Source organism: Schistocerca piceifrons, chromosome X, assembly GCF_021461385.2.
Source record: "Schistocerca piceifrons isolate TAMUIC-IGC-003096 chromosome X, iqSchPice1.1, whole genome shotgun sequence".
Classification (NCBI taxonomy): domain Eukaryota; kingdom Metazoa; phylum Arthropoda; class Insecta; order Orthoptera; family Acrididae; genus Schistocerca; species Schistocerca piceifrons.
In genome coordinates this window covers 11,667,167-11,681,288 of record NC_060149.1, presented here as the reverse complement: position 1 = coordinate 11,681,288, position 14,122 = coordinate 11,667,167, and positions in this window count along the sequence as shown.

The following is a 14,122-nucleotide window of genomic DNA, read 5'->3' as shown; positions in this document are numbered from 1 at the left end:
GGGATGGAAAAAACATTGGAGAGGTAGGAGGCAAAGTGATTGGCCTTACTAAGGGTGTCAGGGAAGGGGTGATCATCATGGAGAAGAGGATAGTAGGGGGAGGGTTGAGTTCCGGTAAGGCGATGGAAGGCTGACCAGAACTTGGACGAGTTTACAGGTAGGGTAGCATTTAATTGGGTGCATGTCTGTCATCAGTCCCAGCATTTCATAGCTGCGAGCAAGTTTCGGATGTGTCGCTGGAGTTGCCGGTGGCATCGTAGTGTGTCCGGGTCAAGCGTGTGGAGGAAGGCACGGTAGAGACGGCGGGATTCACGGAGGAGGAGGATGGCCTGTGGGGGTGAGGTACGATGGTGGGGTTGGACGGTGACAGTAGGGACGTGGGCCTCCACGGCCTCAGACAAGGTCTGCTGGAGAAAGGAGGCAGCAAGGGTAACGACATCAGGGTGGTGGTAGGTGAAGGGGTGGCTATCGACCTGGGTGGAGAGGGTATCCCGGTAGGCACGGGAATAATCATGGACGTACTTCGGGGGAGGGTCATTACGACGGTCGGGGCGGGGGCGACGAACGTCTGAAACGTTGAGGAGGAGGGAGATGGTCGCTACCAATGGGCTCCAGGACATCCACCGTTATGCGGCGAAGGAGGTTAGCGGAATGGAGTTGGATTCAGGACGGGTGTGCTGGGGAACGGGGACGAGGTCGCCTTGAAGGCAGGAGAGGAATCGATGCCACTGCCGTAACTGGGTGGCGGAACGACTATGGATGTTGAGGTCGGCAGCGATCACATAGGAGGAGAAGGTACAGTCAATGTGGGAGAGGAAGTCGAAAGGAATAGGGGCGTTAGGCCGGACATAGACGGTGGCGTAGGTGACAGTAAGGCCGGGGAAGAAGAGACTGAGGATCAGGTGTTCGGTGGGGTCGCGAAGGAGTGGTTGGAGCCGAACCGGGATCTGCGGTGGTGACCAATGGCAACTCCACCACGCGCAATCGGGAGGGGATTATCGGAGCGGTGAAGGAGGTAGGGCGAAGTGTGGATGATGTGGTGGGGTTGGAGGAAGGTTTCATTTAGGAGGAAGGCATCCATGCAGTGGGTGGCAAGGGTGTGCAGGAAGAGGTTCCTGTTGGTGGGAAGGGAGCGGATGTTGTTGAACAGGGTACGGTGCTGTCGCGCCATGACAAGGATTTAGACGAGGGTGTCGACACAGGGGATGTGAGCATTTGAAGAGTTGGTTAGGAGATTTGTGGAAATTGTTGAAGAATAGCTGTTGAATTTATTGACAGTTTCATTGGCATTTTCAGTCTTTTGTCCTTCTATATTTAGTGTGATTTTATCCTCTATCCTTACAAGTATAACTACCACACCCAACAGACAAGGATTAACTGGTGAAATTGTAAACAATGTTTTTCAGAAAATCATTAAGTGGTTCTCTGCAAATGGGCTTTCATTAAACTTTGACAAAATGCAGCACATACAGTTCCAAACAGTAAATGGAATTACACTGTTATTAAATATAGACTTTGATTAGAAATCGGTAGCTAAGGTAGAATATTCAAAATTTCTAGGTGTATGCATTGATGAGGGGTTGAACTGGAAAAAACACACTGAAGATCTGCTGAAACGTTTGATTTCAGCTACTTATGCTATTATGGTCACTGCAAATTTTGGCGATATACATCTCAGTAAATTAGCCTACCATGCCTATTTTCATTCTCTGCTTTTGTATGGCGTCATACTCTGGGGTAACTTATCATTGAGCAAAAGAGTGTTCATTGCACAAAAGCGTGTAATCAGAATAATTGCTAGATCTCATCCAAGATCATCCTGCAGACACTTATTTAAAGAGCTAAAGATCTTCACTGTAGCCTCACAATATACATATTCACTTATAAAATTTGTTATTAACAATCGAAACGAATTCAAAAGTAATAGCAGTGTACATGGCTACAACACTAGGAGAAAGGATGATCTTCACTACTGAAGGTTAAATCTTACTTTGCCTCAGAAGGGGGTAAATTATGCTGCCACAAAAATCTTTGGTCACTTACCTAATAGCATCAAAAGTCTGACAAATAGCCATAAAGCATTTAGAAGGAAATTAAAACAATTTCTTAATGGCAACTCCTTCTACTCATTAGATGAATTTTTGGATATCGTAAGTGGACAATTTCCCCAACCCCCCTCTACCCCCCCCCCCCCCCCCCCCCGTCCCCCCCCCCCCACACACACACATATTAAGTGTCATGTATTATTTTGTGTAATGTAATATCTTGTGTAGATACCTTTTATTAACCTGACACATTCCACATCATTACGAAGTGTCGTCTTCATTATCTATGGAACAAGTACTAATCTAATCTAACTTTCTACTAGTCTGTTCATTTACTATACCCCAGACGCTCTTACATTTGTTGGAAGAGCACCTAATTGTTTTATCATTATGGGCTTTTTTAGTCCATTTGATAACTCTCCTGTATGTGGTTTTTTAATTTTTATAGTATACCTTGAACTCTTTGGATTTGCTGCTGTCCAGTTTGCTAAGTCTGTGCAGCAGCCCCATCTTTTCGGGTGAAGTTTTAATACCTTTTGTGACCCAAGCATTCTGTATTTTCTAAGTGACAGTTTTTGTTTTCTCAGGGAAATGGCTATTCTACATCTACATCTACAACCATACTCTGCAAGCCGCCTGACGGTGTGTGGTGGAGGGTACCCTGAGTACCTCTATTGGTTCTCCCTTCTATTCCAGTCTTGTATTGTTCGTGGAAAGACGGATTGTCGGTATGCATCTGCGTGGGCTCTAATCTCTCTGATTTTATCCTCATGGTCTCTTCACGAGATATACGTAGGAGGGAGCAATATACTGCTTGAATCTTCGGTGAAGGTATGTTCTCTAAACTTTAACAAAAGCCCGTACTGAGCTACTGAGCATCTCTCCTGCACAGTCTTCCACTGGAGTTTATCTATCATCTCCGTAACGCTTTCGTGATTACTAAATGATCCTGTAACAAAGCGCGCTGCTCTCCCGTTGGATCCACTCTATCTCTTCTATCAACCCTTTCTGGTACGGATCCCACACTGCTGAGCAGTATTCAAGCAGTGGGCGAACAAGCGTACTGTATCCTACTTCCTTTGTTTTCGGATTGCATTTCCTTAGGATTCTTCCAATTAATCTCAGTCCGGCATCTGCTTTACCGACGATCAACTTTATATGATCATTCCATTTTAAATCACTCCTAATGCGTACTCCCAGATAATATATGGAGTTAACTGCTTCCAGTTGCTGATCTGCTATATTGTAGCTAAATGATAAGGGAACTATCTTTCTATGTATTCACAGCACATTACACTTGTCTACATTGAGATTCAATTGCCATTCCCTGCACCATGTGTCAATTCGCTGCAGATCCTCCTGCATTTCAGTACAATTTTCCATTGTTACAACTTCCCGATACACCACAGCATCATTTGCAAAAAGCCTCAGTGAACTTCCGATGTCATCCACAAGGTCATTTATGTATATTGTGAATAGCAACGGTCCCCTATGACACTCCCCTGCGGCACACCTGAACTCACTCTTACTTCAGAAGACTTCTCTCCATTGAGAATGACATGCTGCGTTCTGTTATCTAGGAACTCTTCAATCCAATCACACAATTGGTCTGATAGTCCATATGCTCTTACTTTGTTCATAAAATGACTGCGGGGAACTGTATCGAACGCCTTGCAGAAGTCAAGAAACACGGCATCTACCTGGGAACCCATGTCTATGGCCCTCTGAGTCTTGTGGACAAATAGCGCGAGCTGGGTTTCACACGATGCTGATTCCTATAGAGTAGATTTTTAGTCTCCATAAAAGTCATTTTACTCTAACATACTGTGTGTTCCAAAATTCTACAACTGAACGATGTTACAGATATAGGTCTATAGTTCTGCACATCTGTTGGACGTCCCTTCTTGAAAACGGGTATGACCTGTGCCCTTTTCCAATCCTTTGGAACGCTATGCTCTTCTAGAGACCTATGGTACACCGCTGCAAGAAGGGGTGCAAGTTCCTTCGCGTACTCTGTGTAAAATCGAACTGGTATCCCATCAGATACAAGGTCGGGTTAGGGAAGGATTGGGAAGGAAATCGGCCGTGCCCTTTCAAAGGAACCATCCCGGCATTTGCCTGAAACGATTTAGGGAAATCACGGAAAACCTAAATCAGGATGGCTGGAGATGGGATTGAACCATCGTCCTCCCGAATGCGAGTCCAGTGTGCTAACCACTGCGCCACCTCGCTCGGTCAGGGAGCACTGGTGTTCCACAAGAAGTGAATAAGTGCTTAATAATAATGGCATTTTTTCAATATTTTTTTTTTATTTTTTAAAAATGTTATTCTGAATTTTGTGTTATTAGTTGTAATTTAGAATTGGACTAATGACTGAGTAAAATGAGTCTTTCCCATTGTTTCAGAATTTTACTAACCTTAAAAATAAATGAGGTGTTCTGTCCAAGTACCAAGACTCTCAAAATAGGAAAAGTTTGTTAACTCATGGTCTAGGGATTGAGAACAAATTTTATTGCAAGTCATAGGTGGGAGGTAGAGTTATTATTACCTATGCCAGTCTATTGTTTTGACATTTTCAAGATTCTGTTGTGATTTTGCCTCAGTCAGGCCCTCATAACTAGAATATTTTTCTTAATAGTTGCATTTCTGCCATTCTTGTAAAGTTGCCTTTATGCCTTATAGGTATTTTACACATAAAACATTTTAGTTTGACAGCACTTCTGCCTCTACAAAACTTCTCCTCCATTGGATTGTTGCTATGGACAACAGCCAGTCTGTTACGAACATCTGGACTTTGTAAATCAATGCCAGACACAAAGCTGGCACCTTTTGCCCACTGCATGCCACTCTCACATTCTAATGTGGTTGCATCTGAGCTCCACATGACTAGCAGGTACCTGTGCTACTGATGCACCACTACTTTTACTTTTGTATGTTCCATTCTCTCTGTTAACTGGTATGCCCTATTCAGCCTGATTTCACTCTCTTACTTATTCCTCTGTATTTCATTATATGCCTCTACTAGTGAATGGTTTTGTCATATAGTTTGCATTATTTTGCTATGTTGAGACATTGTTGCTACATAGTTTTCACTGTTGCATGGTATAATGATGTTATGTTCAAAGTTTACAGAACATGAAAACTTATTTTACAAAAGCACAGATCACATGCCATCATCATGGAGAATGCCACCACATTGTTTTGAAGGAATCTGCAGAAATAGGATCTCACTCTCTGCTGAACCAAATCACCTACTGTTCAACTGCCACTGAATAAGTGCAACTCAACCCAGCTTCATGTGCCCGGCATCTGAGTAGACACTGCTGGTGCAATTCAGAATCTTTTGTGGACTCTGTTTCTCCTTAGAACATACCGAATACAGTTTGTCTCATACATGGCAAATTAAACTGGTCCTCAGCTCATAGTCAAACTGATGCAATCTTTTTTCTGTGGCATTAGAATCAGATAGTTATACATAATCCCACACCCCTTTCTGGTTTCACCAGTGTTCCCATCAGAATTTCGCTCCACATACACTCTGAGTAACAGACTTCTATTCAAAGCATTCATTGCTGTATCCTGCAAGCTGAATTCTGGTTGTCCACTCAGCTGAAAGAAACTTTAAATGCCTCATCAAATCATTCCTGCTATTCATGCCAGAATTTAATTTCTCTCTCGGGACACATCCTGCCTTATCAGCTCTGCCAGATACCAAAAACAATGAATTGTTCAAGTCCTTGGATTAGTTGATAGCACAGTAGCACTAACAAATTTCACTAGATTGAGCTGCTGCCCATATGATGGCATTCTACCATATTTTACAAGAAATAACTGTTCCCACAGTGATTCTAACCCTGCTGGCTACTCTGATAGTGAGTGTGATTATATAATGATGTTTCATATGCAATTTATGTAGTGAAACAAATACAGCCTCTCCAGCTGACCACATCCCTTGGCTAAGTTCCATTGCAAAAGATATTTATGACTTTTATTTTTCTAATGTCATGAAGTGTAATTTTATAATCTGGCTTAGAGTTGTTTCCTGAATTAGAACTACTACTTTGTATTTCTTTTACAAACTGCTTAGTTCTGTGAATTCAGACAGTAGTCTTTTATTATGTGCTAATTTGTTCATTTGATATTTTTTTATTGTCACTGGTTATTTTTATGACCTTTCTGTTCAGTTTAACTGAACTTAATGATTTAGCTTTTGTGATCATGTAAAATTAGGTTGAAAGAAAAATCCTTCTGGTGTTTGTTGTAAATTATTTATTATTTGTTTATAAGAAGCATCAATGCAATGAGAAGCATCATGTTTTGTGTGATTCTTGAGTTTCTCCCGGCGTATTTGATAATCAAAATATCCACGGGTGTGCGGCCGGACTATAGTGTCCAACGGGCACAATATTTCGGCGAACATACATGTCGCCATCATCTTGAGTTTCTTCCAGCGTATTTGATAATCAAAATATCCACGGGTGTGCTGCCGGTCCATAGTGTCTATAGTGTGACGACCACAGCGGACAGAGCCATCACACCGACGACATCTCAGACGCCGTCGCAATCTGTTCCACCGCGCGAGCGTGGCGCGAGGCGCGGACGGCGGAGGGAGCGCGCCGTGGGTGGAGGGTATTTAAATCGGCTGCCGCCGCAACCGAACCCAGTTCCCTCTGAGCAGCCATAGCGTACGGATCTCCGTGCGGGCACGTTCACAGGAGCTCAGTCCGTCAGTTCACCTGATGATGGCGGCATGTATGTTCCCCGAAATATTGTGCCCGTTGGACACTATAGACCGGCAGCACACCCGTGGATATTTTGATTATCATGTTTTGTATTTGTAAATTTATACTTCTGGGTTAAATCTATTTAATTTCAAACATCACTCTGGTTGATGCTCAGAAAGATTTAATCAGGCAGTTGACATGATGCCTTACACACATTAATATACTTTTCAGTTGTGCAATTTTTCTTTGGTCAGTTAAGTAGTTAGACTGTTAGTCAGAGGATGTAACTCGTGTGGCTAACAAACTCAAAATGAATTTTACTTGCAATGCTTGCATCCCCATGATTAAGTTAAAGCAAACTGTTGTGTTTCAAAATTCTGTTCTGCGACTTTGACCTGTCCTGTCATCAGGTCAGCAGCCAATTTGTGCCACCCTAATGGTTACCCAGGCCCCACGTAAGGATGTTGCACACAGTATGCCCATCATCATTCTTTTTTTTTTTTTTTTAAATGGTAACTGTCTGCAGTCTGATGAGGAGGCCTCTCAATGCCATGTGGCCCCTGCTCTATCACAAATTACATTGCATCTGTTATCTCCTCTAATAATGATAGAAGTCAATCATTCATTTCCATTATTATTAGAGAATATTAAAAGAAAAACTGACCTGTAAACATGTGTTGATTATTTTTGAGTTATATACTAATCCTTGTCATTCGAGTGTTTCAGTTGCTTGTACTCCTCAAAGCTGCCTCTGAAACCAGCTTTGACTATATTTGTAGTGCCACCACTGTCACAGTACTGTGTCAACAACTGTAGTCATTGCACATTGTCATAACAATTATATTCACACTCCAAGACTTTAATTTTTAAATGCAATATAGGTATTGTACTGTTAATAAAAATGAAATATTGTTATTGCCTAGAATTATGGCCCCATTGAGACTGTGAAATTGATGCGTGGTGAACTCTTTCAGGGAGAGGAGTGGAGATGTACAAGGTGGCCCCAGACCATAAGTAATTTTCATTATTTAAATTTTACAAAGAGGCTGCTTTTTTTGTCCATCACCAACTATAATTGACCACTTCCTGCAAGAATATGTTGAATCACCTTCAGTAAAGCCACCTTACCAAACATGTTGCTGGTTCCCCAGACTTGTAAGACTGAGGACTCTTGGAGCTGTGGCTGAAAAACATCGCTCTCTTCTGTTCCACCACCTGGAGCTTATTGTCTTATTTCCTTCACCTTTGTATTTTCCATTCTCTTTTAAGATGGCTTTGGGGCTATTACAGTTATCTTCTGTCACCCCCAGGCAATCCTTGCCATATAATTATATAATCCCCCCTGCCCAAAGTGCTAATAAACAGATACAGTTTATTTTTCTAAACCTCAGTACTATATATTAATTAAAAGCCTGCACCTCTTTCCAATCCAGACTATACCTACAAAGGGGTGCAAATCAGTCCTGGTTGCAGATGATACAAGCACTGACGTGAAACTACGCCCACATCTGTAGTCTGAGAACCACTGTGAAATGCATGGCAGAGAGAGAGCAAATGAGCATTACTAGAGATGAAGCAAATACTTTTTTGTGAAAGTTACTGACTGATTTTGCATAAAAGGGCTAGCTTCAAAGTTTGAAAAAAAAGTAGCTCATCCAGTTTTCTACTATAAAAAATATTGCATCTCCTATTAACATACTACATCAACAAGAAGTAATAAACATGCTAGAAACTTCTAAGTCCTTAGGAATGTATGGTGATGAAAACTTAAACTGTAAAATCCATGTAACTGACCTGTTAAAATGTTAAATGTGGCTACTTTTGACATTAGAATAATAGCTAACTTTGGAGATATAAAACTTGGTTAAGTTAATATATTTTGAATATTTTAATTTACTGATGTCTTGCAGGATAAATTAAAGTAACTCCTCACTTATGAAAAAGTACTCATTGTACAAAATAAGTAATTAGAATTATGTCTAGAATTCACACTTGGCCATCTTCCTGCAGACGTCTCTTTATGAAACTGGGAATATTAACCACAGCCCCACATTACATTTATACACTTTTGAAATTTGTTATAAACAATTCTTCTGCATTTGAGGGTAGCAGTGATATTAGCTGCCATAAAATTAGAAGGAAAAATGATCTGAGACACCCTTTAATGAATCTAACTTTTAAAACTCTTTGAAAATCTACACATGAAAATAAATGTGTGACAGACAATAGCAGTGTTTCCAAATGTAGAGTAAAGATATTTCTCCTTGACAACTATTTCTATACTGTAGAGCAATTCTGGGGTAGAAATAAATAGTTGAGTATAGAGAAAAGGCCTGTCAATGGAGAGCATGTAGGTACATAGATATTTTTCAACTTTATTTTTTAAAATATATGTACTGTGGTTTTTGTAATTAAAAAGAAAAGGGCAAAGATGGATGGGGCACACACTGAGAAAGCCAGACAGAGCAATTAAGAAGGATGCATTTGAATGGAACCCTCAGGGACTAAGGAAGAGAAAGAGGCCCAGAGCTACATGGAAGAGGATGGTGGAAGGGAAAGCAAGGATGGTTGGCAAGTTCAGGTTGGAATTGAGGGAAATGAGCAAAGACAGATGTGGATGATGAGTTCTCCTGGATGCCATATACCCCAAAAGAGGCCACAGAAATGAAGTTAAGTCTATGTTTTTTCAGTTGACACATTATTGTGATCTGTGGAACATGTGTAACTAACTAAACGTAAATTGGTTCACTTGATTTTTTTAAAATGAAAAGCAGTACAGGTCAAAATAAATTTTTATTTTTAATTCTGGTTATCAGTCTATAATACCATCTTCAGATCATGACTCCAGATGACATGAGAAACCAGTTTATAGACCCGCTGCATAGTGCAGACTTTTACATGCCGTGAACTGCTCCAGAACTGGGCACTTCTTGGCAGGTATGCCAGTACTACATACTGACTCTGTGCACTGTCTGCCCATGGCACCTGGAGCTGGTCCAGAATTGTCAGTACTAACAGCAGTTCCTTGCTCTGCCTCCTTACATCATCTGGAGACTTGGACTGAGGATGGTCACATAGATGGAAACCAGTAACCAGAATTAAACATTAAATTTTATTGTGATTTGGACTACTTTTTAATAAAATATTAAGTATGACTGCTGTGTTACAAAATGCTATCAACAATTATTACATTATTAAACAATTTTTTCCCTGTGTGTTAAGGATTTATTGGGTTCTTGTTTGCATATACACTGTGAATACCAAGCTCACATACTCTATTACGTCCTCTTTTGAGACTATTATGTGTCCTGTTGGTCATAGGTATTACCTCCAGCATCACTACTATGATGTGCTTGCAGCATCAAAAAAATAAAAATCAATACTTTTAAAAACGTACCAACAAGAGTGGCTGGTTCACTATCAAAGCAGAATCTGTTAAATACCTCATTAGGGTAATGGTGCATAGACATCTATTAGGCACTAAGGAAATTTCATTAAATGTAAATTACAGATAAATGGAAAAATTATGACAGAAAACTGGAAAGACAGGATGACATGAATAGTAGAAAGGAGAATAGGTGGGAAATAGGAACACAGGAAAGGAATGATTTACTTGGGGGGCTTGTTTTTAAACAGCTAACATTTTTCTTAATGACGATGAATGAGACTGGGAAGCTCATTTATTAGAATAATAATCTTTATTTCTGTAATTTAATAATACTTTTACACTGTAATATAATTGTTAGTTTCCTAATTATAACTTATATAGTGAAGAACACAATTTTCTTTCTTAATTTATGGGCACTAGAAAACTACCTCTAAAATTACAAAAATAAAATATGGCAAGTGCTCATAACAGTGCATAGACCTGCTTATGTCAGTGATATGCTAGAAAGAGAGTAGCCACAGCCATTGACCACCTCACAAAACTTTAACTCTGTCAGCATACTTAGAGTGCGTACAGCTCAAAACATTTCTGTAATCCAATCATAATACTGTTCTGCTGTGAAATGATTGAGAACCTCACAAAACTTTAACTCTGGCTGCATGCAGCTTCTTGAACACAAGTTTATAATGAAGCCTGGACCATGTAAGTGTCCATTTCCTGGCAAAACCTCAACGTAGACTCTGAAACTGGGTATATAACGGCATGCAATAGAGCTCTCAAAATATCCACCAGAACATATTGCACAAAATTGCACGCTTCGCAGATACTCTATAAGACTCCATGGTAAAGAGGTCACAGGTAATCTGAAAGAAAAAAGCACATTTAACGATGCATATCAATGTAATATACCACTTCATACATAAGCTGAATCTTAAAAAAAATCTTACTTCCAGAAGATGAAGTTTTAAGTACAGTTAATAGACACTTTTAAAAATGTGTGTGTGTGTGTGTGTGTGTGTGTATGTGTGTGTGTGTGTGTGTGTGTGTGTGGGAGGGGGGGGGGGAAAGCGGTGGCAAATTATGACTAGTTTTTTGAATGGTTAGTTTCTCCCTCAGGAAAGAAAGGTTGGTGAAGGCTAGAAAGGAGGGACAGTTCATTCAGCATCAAGGATGACAGGGATTCACATGTTGCATGGACAACAAGAAATGGACCCCTTTCAGTCTGGGGTGTGTGACCTGTCCCTTCTGTCTAATCTCTCCCAACCTGTATGTTTTTTTATCCTTAAAGGAGAACTTGTAGTGAACCAGATAGAGCCACACGTGATATCCTGTCACGCAGTTGTAAGGTGTGCCACAGAAGTCAGCAGATGCAGCTACAAGTTTGACAACAATCGGAGGTTGCCACTCATAGATGCACATGCAGCCTCTTGTCTGCACACTCCACCATCTGGATAACAGCTTTTAGAGATGGGCCCAGCCAGCTCTAACTCAGTTACATGTTTACCTTGCATATGTGTCATCAGACTGTTACTGTGAGACACTCCTTATAATAAGTTGTTTTTTAGACTTAATAAAGTTTAGTGTGTCAGTCATTGTGTGGTATTCTCTTATGGGACACATTGGCAAAGGGTAGGGTCATATCTTCACATGTTTTTCATTGTACAGTTGCTTTTTGTATTTTGTTATAGCATGGATTCTCTGACTCAAACATTGGTGCAGCAACAGAACGACTTCACAGCAGCCAGGCAATAGGCTTTGCCAGCATTGCTATCCAAAAATTCATCTCCAGTTCCATTTCCTCCTCAGTTCATGCTGTTAAATAGGGCAGCAGAAGATTGGGAGGTGTACAAATACCACCGATGGCAGCATTTTCATGCCTTCCACATTACAGGTGCAGCGATATGTAATGGACTATTTTTGACATGGATTTACCCCTAACTTTTGTCAGGTGTTGCAACTATTGGACCCATTGTAGGAACCTTCCTCATTGTTGTTTGACACCTTATGTTCATTGTTGTCTTTCTATTATCAGTGCCTCACAGATGTCATGGCCACTAGGGTTGAATTTTACCAGTGCAAGAAGCAGCCCCATCAGTCTTATTGTGCCTGAGTCATGATCCTCCGTGGCATTAATCACAAGTGTTATTTTGTCACAACTAAATCCAAAGAGTCATATGCAGATGCCGTAGTTCACAATACAATCATCTGCTCCATCCCAGATAAGGAATCCCAACAATGGGTCCTGCAGCTAGAGAACCCTTCCTTCGAAGAGGTTTTGTCAACTGCTCAGTCATATGAAGTCTCACAAGCTGCTGGTCAGCATCTGGAAGCCTGGTGCAATGTTGTGACACTGAAAGTTGGCCCAGCTGTGTCCAACTGCATCTGGAAAGAATGACATTGTGGTGGTACAATCCATCCAGTCCGGCAGCTCCTGCGAGGTACTGTAGTGTTGCAGCCACCACTTCCTGTTGCTGTCCTGTGTGTCATGTTACTCCAAAGATGGCAGATCAGAGTGTCCACATTGTTAGGCCATCTGTTGTAAGTGTCAGAAAAAAGGTCACATTACAGTAGTCTGCCACTCAGCTGCACAGAAAACAGCATCAGAGGCCATGGAAATGGATATTCAGGAAGTATTGTCATCAAGTCCAGTTCCTAATCAAGAATCCAACAAGCTTTTTCTTGACATTTTGGTTCTCCTGTTACAGCTGCACTTCGGCTCTTTGCAATTGTCACCAGTAACAGGCATCTCATGGTTACAGTAAACAGCACATCCCCTTGTGTAGCCAATACATGAGGGATGTCACCTATCAATCAGTGACTCAACCTATTACGTTTATTGTCATCTAGGACACTAGTTCAGTAAACCTTTCATGTCTTTAGCTTTTTGGTCACAGACTCCATACAGTTGGAATCTGCCAAGGTGCCCTGTCAGTCTTTGGAATCTCTGTGCTCAGAATTTCAGGATACCTTTGAGGAAGTCCTAGGGTGTGCCACAGACTTTCAAGCCCACATAACTTCAAAGAAGTTGGCGCTTCCCAAATTTTTTCATTTTTGGCAGATTTCCCTAGCCCTCCACTCCAAAGTAAAAGTGAAGATGGACCAGCTCACCTCTCTCAGCGTTGTGGTTCACATTTACTCTAGTAAATGGGTCACACCACTTTCCATTTTTAAGAAATCCTCTGGGAAAACGCACCTTTGGGGGTGATTTTAAGGTTACCATAAATTCACAGTATGTGGTCAACACTTAGAAATTGCCATATCCTGACAAACTATTCACATGTATAGCAGGAGGTCAATTCTTCTCAAAATTTGCTCTTTCCAAAGCATATCACTAGTTACCCCTGGATGATGAGTACAAGCAATCATTGTCATTAACATGCCATTCGACCTTCATCAATACCAACAGTTGATGTGTGGGGTGGCAAGTGCTCCTGCAATTTTTCAACACTGTTGAACAGGTCATGTCTAATATTTCACACTGCTTTAATAATAATAATGTCGTGAGGCCAGGGCCTCCCTTCGGGTATACCGTTCGCCGGGTGCAGCTCTTTAGAGTTGACGCCACTTTGGCGACCTGCGTGTCAATGGGGATGAAATGATGATGATTAGGACAACACAACGCCCAGTCCCTGAGTGGAGAAAATCTCCAACCCAGCCGGGAATCGAACCCGGGCCCTTAAGATTGACAGTCTGTCACGCTGACCACTCAGCTACCGGGGGCGGACTTCACACGGCTTTAACTGCCAGGATGACGACATCATTATAGGATATACTATGAGAGACCACCTGCACAACTTCTGGACCCTATTTCAAAACCTCTGGACTGTGGATCTCCAATTCAATCTGCATAAGTCCATGTTTTTCAACTATCTCTTGATTATCTGGGCCTCCTCGGCTCAAGGAATACGGACCTACCACATACCTCGTGATTGCGTGAACTGCAGGCTTTTTAAAGTAAAATTGCC